Source organism: Eubalaena glacialis, chromosome 4 (genome assembly GCF_028564815.1).
Source record: "Eubalaena glacialis isolate mEubGla1 chromosome 4, mEubGla1.1.hap2.+ XY, whole genome shotgun sequence".
In the NCBI taxonomy this organism is placed as follows: domain Eukaryota; kingdom Metazoa; phylum Chordata; class Mammalia; order Artiodactyla; family Balaenidae; genus Eubalaena; species Eubalaena glacialis.
Genome location: NC_083719.1, coordinates 131884159 through 131903199, shown reverse-complemented (window position 1 = coordinate 131903199; position 19041 = coordinate 131884159). Strand labels below are relative to the sequence as shown.

Below are 19041 nucleotides of genomic sequence, written 5' to 3'. Positions count from 1 at the left end.
TCTGGCAAATTATACAGGCACACAGCATTTCCCTGGAATTTCTCTCCTGGTCCGCACCTGACATGAAGAAAAAGGTATTCACCAAGAACTTATAAATTCCAACAAGTTCCTAGGTCAGTTCCAAATTCTCTGCATCTCAGCCCAACAAGAGAACTACCTATATTCACATGACAGAGAAGGGGAAGGAGGGAGACTTAACAGGAGAACTGGGACAGATGAGACACAGCAGCCCTTGTCCTTGGTCCTACTGTGTCCCCTCCTGCTTTTTCTGAGTGGCATTCTGTGAACCTGAATGTCCAGTCAGGATCATGAAGGCTCCTCGCTCTCATTAATTGTAGAACTCGTGCCACGCCCACCACCATCACCCACCCCCAACACACACACACACACACACACACACACCCCTCCAGTATCACTAAGTCCGTAGGCAAATACCCAGGATCTCTTTGGGAGGTTACCATTCAATGGATTGAAAATACAGAAATGAGTGTTCTGTAGCTAACAATCCTAACCCTAGAGGCTTAACTGGGAGCACAGAACACGCCCCCCTCCACTGACACCCTGTTTCCTAGGGCTGCCACAACAAATTACCACAAACTGGGAGGCTTAAAACGACATAAACTTATTGTCTCATAGTTCTAGAGGCTAGAGGTCCAAAATCAAGGTATTGACAGGGCCATGCTCCCTCCAAAATCTCTAGGGAAGAATCCTTCTTGGCCTCTTCTGGTTTCTGATGGTTATTAGTAACCCTTGCCATTCCTTGGTTTGTGGCAGCATCGCTGCAATCTCTGCCTCTATCTTCACATGGTGTTCTCCCTGTGTGCCTGTGTACACATTTCCCTCTTCTTATAAAGACACTAGTCATTGGACGAGGGCCCACTGTAATCCAGCACAAGCTCATCTTAACTTGCAAAGACCCTATTTCCAAATAAGGTCACATTCACAGGTTCAGGGAGTTAATACTTGAAGACATCTTTTGGGGTAACATAATTCAACCCCCCACACCCTCTAATAAGGACCAAACCAGAGGCCTGTGGCATGTTAACAATAGAAAGAGTTCCTATTATCAGTTCCTTGGACCTCAAAAATATATCATCATCGACACTACAAAAGAGCAGTATTTATTTAGCACTTACCAAGTGCCAAGCGTTGTGCTATTTTACGTGGATTTTCTTGTTAATCCTCAAATTGACTCTGTGAAGTAGGAACTATTATTAGTCCCATCTGAAAAGTGAAGAAATTGGAGCTTTAGAAAATTAAGTAACTTACCCAAGGAATATAGTGATCGATCCAGGATTTGAACCCAACTCTCTCTGACCCCAAAGCCCACCAAATTTCTTCCATGCTTTATTTTTCACGCCAAGCTGTGTGATTTGGGGCAAGTAAGTACCCCTCTCTGGGGCTTCAGTAGCCCTATCTGTAAAAAAGATCAGTTCCCCTAGTTTTCTAAGGGCTCTTCCCGCTATGAGTCCAGAGCTCTTTGAGTCTTTTCACACAGGGTAAACAACCACTCTGGCCAGCTGATCCACTTTTAAAATCCACTGCAGAAAGGTCTGCTCCCTGACCCCCCCACCCTCCCCTCCCCAGCAGCCAGACATCTTGCAGAGTGTGTTTATGCATGATTCAAATAAACAGGACTGCAAATAACTTTTCCAAATTCCCATACCGGGTTCTGACAGCCTCATCAGAAGCAAGAATCATTTCCATCTGCACATACACTTCAGGGAGAGCCTAACTGACCCACAGGGAAAGACCAGCTCCACCAGCAACACACATCTTTACAGCACTTGGAAAAACAAAAAACAAAAAAACTTGGATTTCTAATTTGTTTCTCATCAGCTGTGTGCTTCTGGAGCTAAGCAAGAACCATCAAGTACGCAGTCTTTCACTTGACTTAAATGAAAGTTCAGGTTCCAATTCCGCATTTCCTGACCCCCTCCTCCTGGCATTTTTCCTCTGCTTTTCATTCCACTTTCCAACTAGACCACATATGTGGGGCTCTAAACATCACCACAGGAGAGAAGCAAGCAAGGGAAGGGGATGGGGAATAACTAAAAGATTCGGGGCAGTAAAGGAGCTGGTGGAAGCATAAAGAACATCTCTAAGAGGAGCTGGACCCAAAATGACCACAAAATCATAAGATGAATCACATTTATTGGATGCTACTGGTTTCAGGCATATCTTCTCTTGTAAAGCTCTCAGCAGTTGAGAGGCTGCTGCGTATGGTCCCACTTTGCAAATGAAAAAACCAAGGCTCAGCTAGCAAATGAGATTCAGGACCATGTGCGGCTGATTCCAAAGCCTCTTTCTTCTACAATCCTGGAGCCCCCAGGGACCACAGAGAATAAAACAGTCCCTGTTTTGCAGTTTACACTGCTATTGGTGTCACAGCTGCCAACTTCCAAGAGTATACTCTCTACTTTTTCTCATGGAGGAAGAGAAAAGATTTTGTTTTAAGGAAGCGATTAACAGATAAGATTACCTCAGATCTGGAGTCTCAGACAGAATCAACGCTTGTCAAGAAAGTGGTCATCTTCATTCTCCGTTCTCCTCCCTCTGGCTCCTGCGGCAATGTCAAAATCAAGGACTAAAGGATTGCTGGAACCTCTCCAAGCGACAAGATTTTACTCCCCTAAGCTACACTCCCCACCCACTCCCAGCAGAAGTCGCATGTTGTCCTACGCTCTCGTCCTGGCTCCCTGAGCCTCCCTCCTCTGTACGCTGAGGATGACACTGCTGTATACATCCTGAATCCCACAGCTTCTCACTCCACCAATCCCTAAGGCCTTATCCAACCCCAATCCCCTGCAATAGCCACCTAATTTATCTCTTGCCTTTCACTCTTGCTCCCTATAGCCACGCTGTCTACCCAGCAGACACAGCGATCTTTTTAAAATGTAAATTAAGTCACGTAACTGTCTTGATCAAAACCCTCCAGTGGCATCTCATCATGTCTAGAATTTAAAAAACGCTTTGTCGTGGGGGAATTCCCTGGCGGTCCCGTGGTTAGGGCTCCGCACTTCCACTGCAGGAGAGCGGAGAATGAAGATGACCACTCTTTCCAAGCGTTGATTCTGTCTGAGACTCTGGATCTGAGGTAGTCTTATTCGTTAATCGCTTCATTAGAACAAAGTCTTGTCTCCTACTCCATGAGAAAAAGTAGAGAATATACGGTCCCGTGGTTAGGGCTCCGCGCTTCCACTGCAGCAGGTACAGGTGACCAGGGAACTAGGATCCTGCATGCCACGTGGCTCAGCCAAATAAAATAAAAAATAAGATAAAATAAAATAATAAAATAAAACAAAATACTCTTTGTCGTGGTCTCCAAAGTCCACTCCTGCCTGCTTCCCTTACACTCTCCGCCTTGATCCCTCCACGCCAGCCACGTGGGCGCCTTCTATGGATAGTTCCTGAAACTGCCAAGTCATAGCTGTCTGCACTAGCTGGTCCTTCTGGCTGGCATTCTCTTCCCGAGTTTCACACGCTTCCTTCCTCACTTCATCTGGGTGTCTACTCAAATGTCCCTTCTCGGGACTTCCCTGGTGGCGCAGTGGTTAAGAATCTGCCTGCCAATGCAGGGGACCTGGGCTCAAGCCCTGGTCCGGGAGGATCCCACATGCTGTGGAGCAACTAAGCCCATGCGCCACAACTACTGAGCCTGCGCTCTAGAGCCCGCGCGAGCCACAGCTACTGAAGCCCGCACGCCTACAGCCCGTGCTCCACAACAAGAGAAGCCACCGCAATGAGAAGCCTGCGCACCGCAACGAAGAGTAGCCCCTGCTCACCGCAACTAGAGAAAGCCCATGCGCAGCAACGAAGACCCAACACAGCCAAAAATAAATAAATGAATAAATAAAAAAAAAAAAAAAAAAATGTCCCTTCTCTGGAGAAGCTTTCCCTCGCCTCCCCAATTGCAGCTTCCCTAGCAGACTCTAAAAACTTCTTTGCCTCATTTTTTTCAGAACATTTAACACAACTTAAAATTTTATATGAGTATAAATTGTTATGATTGGTCTCTTCCACTAAAATATAAGCTCTGTGACAAAAGGAGTCTTGTCTACGTCGTTTATCCAATACTTGTCAAACAGTAGGTGCTTAATAAATATTAGTATAATGAATGAATGAATGAGACCACATAAGTTTTGGCAAAGACTGCTAGCTGTCTCCAATATCCATTCTCCCCTCTTCCTTTAAGTAATCAAAACCCCAAGCTGTAGTTCAACACATTACCACTCACCTAAAGACTATGTTTCCCAGACTCCCTTGCAGCTAGGTGTGTCTACGTCACTAAGTTCTAGCCAATTAGGGTTGCCAGATAAAATACAGGATGTCCAGTTAAATTTGAATGTCAGATTAACAACCAATAATTTTTTACTACAAGTATGCCCCAAATTAAAAGTCCAATAATTGTTTTAGTATAAGTATGCCCCATTAGGACAAAAAAAGTATTCGTTGTTTATCTGACATTCAAATTTAACTGGGTGTCCTATATTTTTGTTTCCTAAATCTGGCAACTCTATGGCCAACAGAATATAAGAGAAAGTAATGTCCACAACTCCGAGGTCACACCCTTAAAACTAGGGGACATGTCCTCACTTTCTTTTCCCCTCCTTGTTGGCTGAAACACAATCGTACAGGGGGTGTGAGTCATCTTTGACCCTGTAGACCAGGAGTCCAGGCCCCGGGCAGATGTGATGGAACAGTGCTGCTCTGCTCTCCAGATCCACCTGCTACCTCAGACTTGTACACGAGAGAAAAACTACCTTCTGCTTCATTAAAGCCTCTGTTATTTTGTTCTCCATTAAAGCAGCTAAATCAATATCAGAACAAATGCAAAATTATGAATGAATTATGGTAATTCGTGTGCCTGCTAGGTCATCAGAAAGCCTCAATAAATGTTTATTTCCTCTTCTCCTCACTAACAGCATTGTCCCCTCTTTACCAAATTTCACAGCCCTGTTTTGAAGGAATTTGGCATCTTCATGCTTTATCAGCAGCTCTTGCAAGCGCAGACTGTTTCAAAGCGGGGCTGTAGGAATTCAGCAGCCAGCAGAGGCTGTGCACCCTCTTGGCCTCTGAGGAGAGGGGCTCAAGGTGAAGCTTATTCATAGGGTAAAATTAGGCAAAGGGACCAATACGATTTTCAGTTCTCCCAGCGTTGATTGCCAGCTGCCTGGAGAAGCTCTGGAGTTCCCTGACACACAGCTCTGAGCTCTGGAAATACTCTCATCTATGGAAGCCCAGGGAAAAGAGAAGCAGCTCAGAGTCCTTCTGCACGGGTGTCACCATCAGCTAGCTCAGCCACAGTCACAGACGCCCAGACCGGGGAGGAACCTCCGGGTCTCCGTGGCAAGTTCTCCCCTCCATGCCCATCCACTGCTCCCCACACCTTCAGATGGCTGGTCTCTGCTCCATTGTCACCTCTTTAGAGATACCTCCCCTGGCCACTCCATCTCAAGGAGAAGCCCCTGTCACCCTCCATTCCTGCCTTGAACTTTACAGCATCTATCTCTTCCTATTGATATTATATATCTACTGGGTTATCGTCTGCCTTCCCCACTGAAAGGTAGGCTCCCTGAGGGCAGGGAATTTGTCTCTCTTATGCACTGCTTTACACCCAGCACCTCAGACAGTGCCCAGGCGATGAGGAGGTACTGGATAAATATTTCTGAATAAACAAACAAAGAGAAGATAGATATGGATACAGATATAGATACAGATGTAGATATAGATCTAGATATAAATATAGACATATCGAGGTCACAAACAAGCCAAGCAGATTTTACCAATGGCTTCCAGCACAGGGTGACAAGAAAAGTGACAAAACCTCCATGTGCATGATAATGCTGATGTTTTGTTAAAGAAAACTCAGCTTTTAGTGTAAGGTTTGACTCCCTATTGACATAGAAACCTCTGCTGGGTAGAGGTAATGTTTGCACAGAATGTTAGAGCCAAAGGCATCTGAAGTTCAAGTCCCCGATGGGGAAACAGAGCCCAGAGAGATGATGGGGTCACACTAACAGTAGCAAGTAATATCTGCAAAGCACTTTTTAGTTTTGGAAGCATCTTCACTTCCTTATTTCTCACTTGATCCTCACAACAATTCTACTGGGCAAGTGGTAGTAATATTAATAGCATTATATTATTTACAATTGCCAAAGTACGGAAGCAACCTAAGTGTCCATCAACAGATGAATCGATAAAGAAGATGTGGTACATAAATACAATGGAATATTACTCAACCATAAAAAAGAATTTAAATTTTGCCATTTGCAGCAACATGGTTGGACTTGGAGGGCATTATGCTAACTAAGTGAAATACATGAGACAAATATTGCATGATATCACTTATATGTGGAATCTAAAAAAATACAACAAACAAGTGAATAAAACAAAAAAGAAGCAGACTCACAGATATAGAAAACAAACTAGTGGTTACCAGTTGGGAGAGGGAAGGGGGGAGGGGCAATATAGGGGTAGGGGGAAAAAAAGGGTTATTATGGGACTACCTGAAATCATGTGTTTGAAACTTGAAAACTGTAAAGCAGTATAGAATTTAAAGAATCTTTCATTCAATAAAAAATAATAATGTAATAAAATAAAATTAAAATATTGGTAACATTATAATTATATTGAAATATAATAATTAGCCTCCTGAACTGTGCACTTAAAAATGGCTAAGATGGTAAATTTTGTTATGTGTATTTCACCACAACCAGAAATTAAAATTATATATGGGTATATATATAAAACTATTAGCCACAACTCTATTTTGTACATAAAGCCAATAAAGCTCAGAGAGGCTGTGACTTGTAAAAGTCACACAGTAAGGGATGTGTGGGGAAGCCAGCCTCACATCAGGACTTGCTCTGGACCTTTTCTACAGGGAGAGGGAAACTTCACTCCACAAACATGCCAAGAACCAACCTCAAGCTCGATCAGTGCCCTGAGTTTTCTAAGGAAGCTTCTAATACACTTAATCCAGCACAGCTGTTCATGCAACTCTGCTGGAGAGGCCTGCCTCTTGTGTGATACTGTGCCGAGGGGTAGCTGATCCAACAGACAGCAGCTCAGTACAGACTTGCGTGTCATTTACTCTCATTTCATGACGATTAATTTGCTTGGGGACCAAGGGTGTTCAGTGGTTACATTAAGATGCAAAGAAAAAGTAAACATTCATGCATATTTTATCTCCTCATTTCAAGACAGATAAGTCCCATCAGTGTCTGCAGAAGATATTCTCATTGACATTGTTTATCTGTTCCACTTGACTCCAAATTACACTTGAGAAACAAGAACTATCACATCACGGTGTTTTTATACAGCAGTGGTGACTACAGGGGGCCAGATATTAAAAAGAAAACATCTAGCCTGAGATTCTACTGCAGCATAAACTCAGTGAGATATGACACAAAGAATCAGGCCCAAACATGCAGGAGAGCAAGAAAGCCTTCCTGGAAAAACCCATCTGGGCTTGAGTCCCTGCTTAATATGCAGCATTGTGCACGTTGGGTTTCATTTCATGTGCCAACTTTGCTCCAACATCTAAATCACTGTGTTAAGAAAGAGTCTGAGGCCTAATCAGAAGTTACAGTCATAGCATGGAGCATAGTACATCATAAGTACCTGTGTTCTGATCCTCCTCCAGCTCTCCCACCTCACTTAGATCATGCATCTCTCTTTCATACCGGCTGTCTGGTCTTGATTCAATATCAGGCTTCTCAAGATAGGGTGGCAAAATGGTTAACTTTGGAACCAAAGAGAGCTACAATGGAATCTCAGCTCCATCACTTACCACTTACATGACCTTGGGAAGTTACCTAACCTCACTGATCTTGTTTTCTCATCTCACAAAAGGGGAATAATATTGCCTACCCCATAAGATTGTTGTGTGAATTAAACGAGATATTTTGTGCAAAGCACTGGGTACGGTGCCTGGTGGCAGCAAGGGTTCAATAACTGGGCTATTCATGATGCCCTACTATGCCTTGCACTGTTAACCCCAGAGCACATTTTCAATAAGCATTTATTAGCGGTTATCTCAGGGTCATGAGAATGAATGATCTGTTGGTTGGTTTTTACTGTACCTCATTTGAATTATGCTTTATTGAGCACATATTACGTGCTAGACCCTGCTGCACGTGGTTTGTGTCTCAACTCATCTAATCCTCACACAGTCCAATCATTCTGTGGGCAGGGGGAGCAGGAACACGCACCCGGGCAACCTGGCTCCGGCATCTGCCCTCTTAGCCACTACTGCCTCTGCCCAGGAGCAGCTGCTACTTGTTCTGCAACCAGAAAAGCAAAATATTTTAAAAACAATTTAAGATAGTACATACACACTTGCTGAATGATTGTCAGCTCTCATCTGAATTTGCAAGAACCTGATGATCGAGAGATTGACACTTCTTTTTAATTCAGTCGAAAATTATTGAGAGCAGAGTGTCAGGTACAAAGCAAGATGCTGTGGGAAATATAATAGAAGAAATGATGCCTTCCCTTCAGGGCCTTTAGGTGTGGAAGGTGAAATATTACTGCTAGTAGCTGACATTCATTTACTGTGTGCCGTGTGCCCAGTCACTGTGCTAAACACTTTGTCTACATTATCTCATTCAATCCTCATGACAAATCGACAAAATAGGTATGATTAACGCCCCCATTGTGCAAATGAGGAAACCAAAGCTTTTAAATCTTAATAACTTGCTGGGGGTTCCAGGAAGAAAAACCTGCACAGGTTAAGTGCCACGTGGCTGCCACAGGCAATGATTCACATCCATCTTTCTCTTCCCCACTGTCTTAAAAAGCAGGCCACCTGGTGGGTGCTTGAAACATTCCTGGCAAAGTGAATACCCACTTTTCAATACACTCTCATTGCTAAATATCCGTGCATTTACCAGACATTAAACTTTACATGCACATGATTACAGAGTTAGTGAGTTCTAAAGAATTCCACCTTCAGAGTTTATGGGCCTCTTCGTACATCCTCCCCACCAGCATCTCCTCTTCCACCTTCAGCATTTGGAGATGGGCCTGAAATGGAAAAGACATTGCCATCTCCCTGCTCTCGCTTGTTAATTCTCAATTTCAAGATGTTCTATTACACCTGATTTATGGTCTGACAGAGCTCATTCTAGCCCACAACCTTGAGCTTGTCAAATGCACGGGGGAAAATTTACTAACGACTGTGTTCATCTTAATGTACTGTAGGGAATTTTTTAAGTGAAAAAGCCTCAAGAAGCAGGGACATTTCAAACATCCAATTATGAATAACAATCATCTGATGGCCGAGCACTGTAGATCTTCCAGCTCACTCGGTTTTCATCTAATTAAATCTTTCATTTCCACGGGCAGCATGCAGTACAAACTTGTGTCTGCTTTTGTCGGCAGGCGATAATCAATAGGAGACATGTGGATGCATTTCAGCATTTATTAGCAGCTCAATCAGAAGTTGTTTTATTTTAATAACATCCTTGCCTTCGTTCTGTTCAGGATAAATCGACAGCTTTGATGAATAACAGACAGAAAACTGGTTTATATTATCCCATTAAGAGTAAAGAAATCAGAGAATGAAAGGGAGCTGAGAAATTGAAGAACACTTCAAAGCTGTATTTTCCTTGTTATCAAGAAAAGGGAGAAACGAAAATGCCTTCCATTCACTCTAAAGTATCAGCAAACCTATTTGACTTCAGCTAGATATCCCTTCCAGGACCAAAACAATAAATTCCCTCATTCTGAAGCTTTCTACTGCTTTTATTTGCTGATCATAGTTAGTAATTCTTGGTTAATTTCCACTGGAGCTGCAATATGGATCAGAAAGGGGAGAACCAGGTACAAAATGTCATTCGTTCACCAGAAATGAACCCAAATGCCCAAAAGCTCACATCCTGAAATAGCAGGTGCAGTGGCAGGGGTCGGATGCCTTAGAACAAATACACAAGGTTCACCATGGTGAGGCATTTACAAGAGCCTGCTGCACACCTTGGTCAGTGGAATTTAAACTGATCTGTGGGCCAGAAGACCTCTCTTTGAAATCTCACTTGGTATAGCCAACCATTTACTTGACAGTGTCATGTAAATATCTCTCAGGCATCTCAAATATAACATCTAAAAATCTGAATGTTTTGCCACAATAAGACACCACTTCATACCCATTAGGATGGAGGTTATCCAAAAAGTTAATAAATAACAAGTGTTGGCAAGGAAGTGGAGAAACTGGAACCCTTGTGTACTTTGAATGTGAAATGGTGCAGCCACCGTGGAAAACAGTTTGGTGGTTCCTCAAGAAACTTAAAATAGAACTACCATACGATCCAGCAATTCCACTTCCAGGTATAAACCCAAAAGAAGTGAAAGCAGGGGATTGAACAGATATTTGTACACCCTGTTCATAACAGCATTAAATAACAAGCAATAAGCAAGAGCTGAAAGGTGGAAGCAACCCAAATGCCCATCAATAAAGCGGATGAATAAATAAAATGTGGCATATACATACAATGGAATATTATTCAGCCTTAAAAGGGAAGTTCTGACATAGCCTACAGCATGGATGAACCTGGCAGACATTGTGCGAGTAGAATAAGCCAGTAGCCAAAGGACAAATACTATATGATTATATGAGGTACCTAGAGCAGTCAAATTCATGGTGACAGAAAGTAGAATGATGGTTGCCAACACTCGGATTTTTCTTATTGTGGTAAGACATATATTACCACAATAAGAAAAATCTGAGTATTATAATGCCCAGATACAGTTGCCCTCTGATATTTCCCACCTGAGCATACAGTGCATCCATTCACTCAGGGGCTCCAGCCAGAGAGCTGGGAGCCAGTCCTGGTACCTCCACACTCAAGCCCCGAGCCCGCCAGGCATTTCTCCACTAGCAGCCAGACTGGGCTTTTACAGACCTAAACCGGGTCCTGCTACCCTTCAGCTTCAAGCTTTCCCTTGCACTCAGAATCCAATGTGGACTCCTCACTCTGAAGCCAGGTGACCTTGCCAAATTCTTGTGCCACATCCTCCCTCACTCTGTACTTCTGTGCTTCTCCTCACACTCTGTACTTCCATTAGTTCCTCAAACTAATCGGGTTCCATCCCCATGCAGGGCCTTGGCCTGGAACATTCTCCCCTCATCCTTTGCAGGCCAAACACTCCTTAGACTTTAGGCCTCAGCATAAATGGAACTTCCTCAAGGGTGCTTCACAGCTGCCACATTGCAAAAAGAATGCCTCTGCTCTCCTGTCAAGTGCTCTCTTAGCCCCCTGGCACTTTCTGCATGCCTCTATTTGTATATCCCTCACTACCCAGGAGACGGTCAGATGCCTGAGGTCAGCGCCCAAGTCTGCCTTGATCCACAGTCCCAGCACTTATTGCAATGTCTGGCACACAGTAGGTATGCATTTGTTGATGAGTGAATAAACAAAGGAATGCATGTTCTTTTAAATCACCCAAACAACGGGAAGCAGAAACCCTGCCTTTAACCCAAACAGCCCCCACCTTCTACTTTCTTAGACACCCAGACAGGCCTTTGTACAGTAACGTGAAACACGTCCCACCTCCACTATCCCACGTACCTGCTCATAACCACTGGCACTGGACATTCGCACCCAACGGCACCCTTGCAAAGGGGCCTTGCTTTTCCTGAGATGGGGATGAGAGTGACACCTGTCGAAGACAAAGTAATTGCTTGAGTTGTTTCCTGCAGTGATACAAATCCACTGACAAGCGCCACACAGCTGTTCCCATACTCAGTTCTCAATGGCACGCTGCCTGCTGTACTAGTGAGCAAATTCCTTGAAACAACATGAGATTGGCAATATTGATGGAATATAAAATTAGGTATGTAGCTGCCAAGCACCCCAGAAAGGTCCCGATTCCTTACCTCAGCAGTAATGATGAAGCCGGAGGCTCCCCGGCCATTCTTCCTCCCTTTGGCAAGCATCTTCCCCTAGGTAATGCTCCAACAAACAGTAACCTGGGTTACAGTGATGATGATTATTATTATGGACTCTATTTTATTCTCATTTAATTAGTAATTATTTTAAATTACATGGCTGAAGAGCTGCTACAATGGGTGTTTCCTGGCAGTCAGGGGTTAATTCTCCAAAAAATGCAGAAATATGGGCTATTTTCAGTTCAGCCGTTAGACACTGTAGTGATGAACGCCTCTCACTGCCATATGGTGTAGTCTAAACTTAATGTCTTTTCACAACAATAGTTTCACTTCTATTACCATTAGAGAGAAATATGTAAACACAGTTTTCTCTCTAAACAGAGCTCCCATGCCAGCAGGCCCTAGAGTATCCTAGAGGAGGAAAGCAAACAATCCTGCAGCACAGATCGATGCCAGTTGCTTTCTGCACCCCCCTCAGGGATGCTCAAGTTTACAGCTGATATTTAATTGGCCATAAAATGCACATGTCTTCTTTTGGACTCAGGAATCCGGTAACAAACCAGGGGTGAAATCCCAAACCCATGGGGCTCGCTGGTGGTGGATGCATGTGAAGCCACCTGGTAACACCCTGTTTTTGCATTTTTGACACTTAGGGGTGGCTTTATTTCTACAGATGAATATGTTCTCCTCAAATCACTGAATCCAGGGAAATAATAAGATGAGCCTGGAACATCTTTTTGTGTCATAAAGAAAGTCCTCAAACAATGATGAAGAAATGTCAAAAGGATACAGGAAGCAACTTGCAATGGCTCCCACTGGCCAAATCTGGGACATTTTGAGCATGAAAAGAAATACTGATAGCAACAGATTAGTATACAGTGAATAAAGTAAGTACTCATGAAGCTATACTGATAGGAATAAATGAATAAATAAATTAGAAAAGAAAGCTCTTCTTTATAGTAAACAACTAAGAAATGCAAAAGAAATGATGGTTATTAGAAAATCACCATTTACTAACCATCATAGTAATGTTTAATTCAGTCAAGAAACATCAAAGGATGCGAAACTCTAGTGGGTGAGAGATTGATGAGGAAAGAGATACTTACATAGTCTCAAAGTATCTCCTCACAAGATACTTATTAATTACAAAGAGACTTTAAAATAATTTTACAGTAGAGACACCTGGCAGACAGCAGCACAATAAGTGAATCAAAGTTAAAAATACCAATATCCAGGGACTCCTCTGGTGGTCCCGTGGTTAAGAATCTGCCTTCCAATGCGGGAGATGCAGGTTTGATCCCTGGTCGGGGAACTAAGATCCCACATGCCACGGGGCAATTAAGCCCGTGCGCTGCAACTATTGAGCCCGCGTGCCACAACTAGACAGTCCGTGTGCCACAACTACAGAGCCCACGCACTCTGGAGCCTGTGCACCACAACTAGAGAGAAGCCCGCATGCTGCAACAAAGGAGCCTGCGTGCTGCAATGAAAGATCCCGTGTGCTGCAACTAAGATCTGACGCAGCCAAAAATAAATAATTTTTTTAAAAACGATAGTAACTTAAAAAAAAATACCAATAACCAAATAGACATCGTGTGCCACCCTGTGGGGTGTGATTAAAAGAAAAAAAAAAAGCATCTGTGACATTCCAGTCAAAACACATAACCTGAGTCTAACCATGAAGAAACTGGTCAAGACCAAACTGAAGGAGATTCTACAAAATGACTGGCCTACAATCTTCAACCATGTCCGTGTCACAAAACATAGGATTACCATATGATCCAGCAATTCCAATTCTGTATAAATACTCAAGAGAAGTGAAAGCAGGGACTTGAACAGATATTTGTACACTCGTGTTCATAGCACCAATATTCACAGTAGCCAAAAGGTGGAAGCAACACAAGCCTCCACTGAAGGGTGAATGAATAAACAAAGTACGATATGTTCATACAATGGAATATTGTTCAGCCTGGAAAAGGAAAGAAATTCTGAAACATGCTATAGCATGGATGAACCTTGAAGACATTACACTACGTTAAATAAGTCAGTCACAAAAGGACAAATAATGTATGATTCCCCACATATGAGGTGCTTATTAGAGTGGGCAGATTCACAGAGACAGAAAGTAGCATAGTGGTTGCCAGGGGCTGGGAGGAGGGAGAAATGGGGAGTTCGCGTTTAATGGATACAGAGTTTCAACTGGAGAAGATAAACAGTTCTGGAGATGGATGGTGGTGATGGCTGCACAACAATGTAAGTGTACCTAATGCCATAAAAATGTACACTTAAAATAGTTAAAATGGTAAGTTTTGTGTTGCATATATTATACCTCAATTTAAAAAAAAAGTATTCAAGCTTTCGAGTCAAACCTGGGTTCAAGGACTGGGAGGAGGAGATGGGTAAGTTTATGGCTCTGACAGTAATGATAGTTTCACAGGTGTATACTTATCTCCAAACACCTCAAGATATATACATTAAATACCTGTAGCTTTTTGTATGTCAATCATACCTCAGTAAAGTGGTGAAGAAAAAAATAAACCTGGGTTCAAATTCTGACTGTGCTACTAACTCACTGGGTGACCGTTAGGAAAGTTATTTAATTTCTTTGAACCTCAGGCTTCTCATTTATAAAATGGAGACGATATTCAAGCCTACAAGATAGGATTGTTATGAGGCAGAAGATAATACATTTAGCACAATGCCTGGCACACAGTAGGCAGTGGATAGTATTAGCGAGATGATAAATGTCCCCACACATGAGATAACATGCCACATGTTTTTAGAGGACTAAAGCTACTTTGGTGTGGTTGGAGTATGTGGTGCTGAGCGAAGGTACTAGAATGAAAAGCAGATCTTTTATGCCAAGATGAAGAGTTTACACTTTGTCCTGAAGCCTGTGAGGAGTCACTGGAGGGTTGTAAGCAGTGGAGGGAAATATTAGAGAAGAAGAGAGAGAGGGCAAAGACATCTGTATATTTCACTTCATCATGGGCTTTCTCCTCTCCATCAACACAGATAATTAACACCACTGGCTTCAGGGAAAACAAACCATTAACGGAAACGCCACATTTAACACTCTCACTTTGCAGCAAACACCTTATCAGAACAGGGAACTCGGATATAAAGAAGTAACTAGCCACGTAATAAAGTTAGGCTTAAGCGCAAACTCCAAAAAGACCGCTCTGCCTTTATCTCCCACTTGAATCACTGGGTGGAGGGTACAGGAGCTTCCTGTGCTTCTGTGACTTAACCAAGGCTTCCCACTGCCTTCTCCATCTGTCCCCTAACCTGTGCCAAACTTCCTTTGGCCCCTTAACATTTGTGATGAGCAGGGCTGGGTCAGAAGCATTTTGCTCGGGTTCAACCTGCACATCAAGAATGGCCTGTGTCACATAACCTCATCTCGTTTCAGTGTTCTAATGTGCTCACATTTTCACCACTGTCGCTGAATGTCATTTTAAACAGCCGCTCTCTACTGATTTTTCTCTCTATCTATAACGTTTAAGCGTTTAGGTGAAACTCAAGGTAATGAAAGTAGCCAAGAGCACACATTTCTCCTGGCTAAGTTGCATTTTTCACCTGGTTCTGCTCAGTACTCTAAATGAGATTTATTTTTGATTTTACTGGTTTTTTTTTCTAATTACCTAAGTAATATACATTCCACCTAGAAAATGTCAAAAATATAGAAAAGCAAAAAGGAAAAATAAAAATTACCTATAATCTTATCAACCAGATATAATACGCTTAAAAATACTGGTATACATCCTTCTAGGTTTTTTTTTTTCCTAGTTTTCTATGCATATTACTACTTGCTCTTTTTAAAATTGGACTCATGTTGTACACACTGAAAAACTTACGTTTTAGTAATTAGTCTTAACACTTCACGTTTTATGTCATTAATAGCATATTGTGAACCTATCCCTATGTCATTCAAAAATGTGTTTTAATGACTCTGTAGCACACCATCACATTGTGTGTATCAGAGCCATGATCTCTGCTGTCCAAGTTGTTGCCTGCACAAGCTGGTAGGCCTGGCGTGGGGTGGGGTCCCCCTGGAATAAGAGGAGCCTTTTTTCTAAGTCACACAATGGTGCGCATTTTAGCTAGAAAATGCCCAGGTACAGAAAGGGAACATAACCTAGCCAGTTTCCCATCATTGGAATGTTTTAGGTCATTTCCAGTTATCTTTATTATGAATATCTTTGTACATATCTTGTTAAATCAAAGAATATACAATTTTTGAGGCTCTTGTTAATGTTGCTGGACTGCTCTCCTACCAAGTGTTTCAGAGTGTTCTTTTCTCTACAACTGTCCAATTCTGGATGCTTCCCTTCTTTTTAATCCTGGACAATTATATATGTGACAGGTACACACTTTTAATGTGTAACTATTTGATTACTAGGGAGAATGAATATTTTTAAATGTTTATTAGTAATATATATTTCTTCCCTTAAAAATGCTCTATCCATATTTCTTGCCTGTTTTTCTATTGCAGTATTGGTCTCATTGATTGTAGGGGCTCTTTGCATTTCAAAGATGTTAACCCTATATCTGCCATATATATATATTTTTTTTTTTTTGGCTGCATTGGGTCTTCTTTGCTGCACGCCGGCTTTCTCTAGTTGCGGTGAGTGGGGTCTACTCTTTGTTGCGGTGCGCGGGCTTCTCATTACAGTGGCTTCTCTTGCTGCAGAGCACAGGCTCTAGGCACGCGGGCTTCAGTATTTGTGGCACGCAGGCTCAGTAGTTGTGGCTCACGGGCTCTAGAACACAGGCTCAGTAGTTGTGGCACACGGGCTTAGTTGCTCCGCGGCATGTGGGATCTTCCCGGACCAGGGCTCGAACCCGTGTCCCCTGCATTGGCAGGTGGATTCTTAACCACTGCGCCACCAGGGAAGTCCCCTGCCATATATTTTTAAAACATTTTCCCCAATTGTACATTGTCTTTCAATTTTTGCTTTGATGTTTTAAAATTTGTACATCATTTTTAACTTGGGAGTAATCAAATCTATTGATCTTTTCCTTATGTCTTCTGCCTTTACTTTGATATTTAAAAAGGCTTTCTCCATTCCAAGTCAGATTGATTTCACCCATATTTGTTTAATTTTTTATTGTACACCTCATAACTGCAACCTAGGTTCTTTTAAACTGGGTTTGGTTTATAAGGTTCAGAGTCTTTTAACCTGTGCTGAACCATGTGGCTGCTTTGGCTGGCAGAGCACTGGATAGGGAATGGGGAATTGGATGAGGAAATGGGAGGATTATCTTCACCAATGGACTTGGATCCTCTGTGCCTAAATCCTCTGTGTGTAAAATATAGGAAATTACATTTGGAACCCAAGTTTTACCTTTTTTAAAATTATAAAATATGGTACATATACAGAGGGCCGCACAGTGTGATGAACAATCATAAAACAAATGTTCATGTCACTGCTATCCATATTACTGAGATGGAGAGGGAGGGAGAGAGAGGAAAAGAGGGAGGGAGGAGGAGGTGGAAGGGAGAGTGGAGGGAGGGAAGGAAGGACGGAGGGAGAGAGAGAGAAGACAGAGATTCCTACAATGGGTTCTTTCTCAAGGACACACTCCTTTTATCTCTTGATAATCACTATCCTGACTGTTGCAGTCTTCACTTCCTTGTTTTACTTTATGCTTTGCTCTCGTATGTATTCATCACCTATCTTTTCTGCATATTTTTAAGTTTCTAATGGTTTGATTTTTTTTCACTCTTATTTATAATCCATTTGGAATTTATCTAATCATATGATGTGAGGAATCAAAAGTTAATTTTCCACAAATGGTTTACCAATTTTTTCAGCACTGTTTAGCATAATACTTTCTTCCTGAATCAGTTTTTTAAAGTCAGATCTCTCAAGATGTAATTCATCCTCTTTAAGATTATAATGCCATGAATTTTGACAAATACATAATGCATAGTCACAACAATCAAGACATATAGATGGAGTATTTCCATCATCCCAAAAAGTTTGCTTGTGCCCTTTTGTAGTCAATCCTCCATCCCCAAACCACTGAACTGTTCTCTGTCCATACAGTTTTGCCTTTTCCTGAATGTCAACTGAATATAATTATACAAGGTATAGCCTTTTTTTTTTTTCTTCCCAATGTTTTTTCCAGCCTTTTGAGTCTGGCTTTTTCACTTACCGTAATGCTTTTGAGATTCATCCACGCCGCTGCTTGTATCAGTAGTTCATCCATCTTATTGATGAGAAGTATTCCATTGTAGGGACGTACCACAATTTATAGATTCAATCTTCCAGCATTAAGTATGATGGTAGCCGTAGGGTTTTTGTAGATGTTCTTTATCAGATTGAGGAAGTTCTAGTTTGCTGAGTTTTCATCATAAATGGATGTTCAATGTTATCAAGTGCTTTTCATGCAGCTATTAAGCAACGTATCTTGGTCCGTCTGCCCTGGGAGTAATAGACTCTGCCACTCCAGAGACTTGAGGCTGTAGTCTACTGTCCAGGGAAAATTGTCCAGGTTAGTAGGCAGGGCGTTGGGCCTCACATCCACTGATCACTTTGAACCCTGTGGGTAACTGAGTTTGCTGCCCTACCCCCAGTAGCTTAGAGCTTTTGATCCCTAAAGGAGAAAAATTCAGGGAAGCCAATGGCATTTTGTGTCCCCAACATCCATTGATTGCCTCCCTCTGCCTGGACCTCAGGGGTGGGCTCAAGAGGGCCAGCCTCCTGCCCTGCCCCCAATATTTCTTGTGAGCACCCGGTGGAAGTCTGTGGAAGAGAGTTTGTAGCTGAGTGGGAACTCCTCTTCTACCTCAGCTTTCCCAGATTTACACACTCACCCACACATGGATTTTGTGTTACAATTTAGCTGATTTCTTCTCCCCACGTGGATAGTGGCTGTGCCTCTCTTCCCCATGCTCTGCCAGAGTGGAGACAGTTTTGAAGCCCATTTCTCCTCGGAGGGGCTTGTCTCTCTTCTGAATGAGGTTACTTGGTTGCCTCACAACCTCATCTTTCTCATGAGCTCAACAAAAGGAACGATTTTGTAGTTTATCTGTCATTTTCTCATTATTAGGATAGAAGCGATGTGCTGAGCAGCTTTCTGTATCTTAAGCAGAAATATAAGAACATTTCAATTCCATCTTTATCCTAAACCATATGTATATA

At 42.4% G+C, this 19041-nt stretch overlaps 1 long non-coding RNA gene across 1 annotated transcript; it reads right to left on the bottom strand.

Annotated features, from left to right (window-relative positions):
- Positions 1 to 1140: 1140 nt before the first annotated feature.
- LOC133091062 (uncharacterized) lies at positions 1141 to 18140 on the bottom strand. Its single transcript, XR_009700848.1, has 4 exons — positions 18053 to 18140; positions 11879 to 11971; positions 11571 to 11661; positions 1141 to 1224 (listed from the first exon to the last, which is right to left on the bottom strand). It is a non-coding gene; the product is annotated as an uncharacterized LOC133091062 (long non-coding RNA).
- Between the last annotated feature and the right edge of the window lie 901 nt (positions 18141 to 19041).